The sequence below is a fragment of the Octodon degus genome, unplaced genomic scaffold, assembly GCF_000260255.1.
Source record: "Octodon degus isolate 3935 unplaced genomic scaffold, OctDeg1.0 scaffold00411, whole genome shotgun sequence".
NCBI classification, from domain to species: Eukaryota; Metazoa; Chordata; class Mammalia; order Rodentia; family Octodontidae; genus Octodon; species Octodon degus.
The window spans coordinates 223,525-224,352 of NW_004524987.1; positions in this window are offsets into that span (position 1 = coordinate 223,525).

Below are 828 nucleotides of genomic sequence, written 5' to 3' on the forward strand. Positions count from 1 at the left end.
CATTCAGCAGAACTCCCTGCAAAGAGGCTAGAGGCAAGACCCACACAGCTGATTCAGGAACAGAACATCTTCCCAGAGAGACACAAAGGGTTCAACTCTAACGCCTGCAGCAGAAAGAAGTGGAGCACAGCAGCCAGATCCAAACAACACCCACCTGGAAGAATCTGAACTTTGTAGATCCGAACCTGGTGCTAAGGTAATAACTCTATCTAAGCTCTACACCAAAGGTCAGAAGACAGTGGCATACAAAATGACAAAGACAAGGAACAAAATGAAGTCTCAGGCCCCAAGACCACTCAGTACAAATGCACAAGACACTAGCACTGAGGAAACTGGAAATCACACACCAGATATCTCTGAATTAATAGCGTTGACAGTAAAGAATCAACTGCAGAATGGTATAGAAGAAATCAGATCAGAAATAATTTCAGAACTAAAAAATGTAGTAGTAACTATAATCAAAGAAGTACTAAGTGCTTCTAAAGAATACACTGATAAAAAAATAGAGGAGAATATAAAAACTATGGAACCCCTGAATAAACAATTTAAGAAAGAAATAGAATCGATGAAACAGGTTCAAAGTGATATACAGGAAATTAAAAGCTCAATCACAAGCTGGAAAAACCATTTGCCTGAAAGTGAAAATAGGCTTTCTGACCTGAAAGACACCATTGCAGCTAGTGAAAATGTAAGGAAAGATCTCTTAAAAACAACTAGGATGCAGGAAAAAATAATTCAATACCTGCAAAATGATGCAAAGATGAACAATGTGAGACTAATAGGCATCAATCAGAAGGAAGGAGTCAATACAAATGATATAAAAAGAAT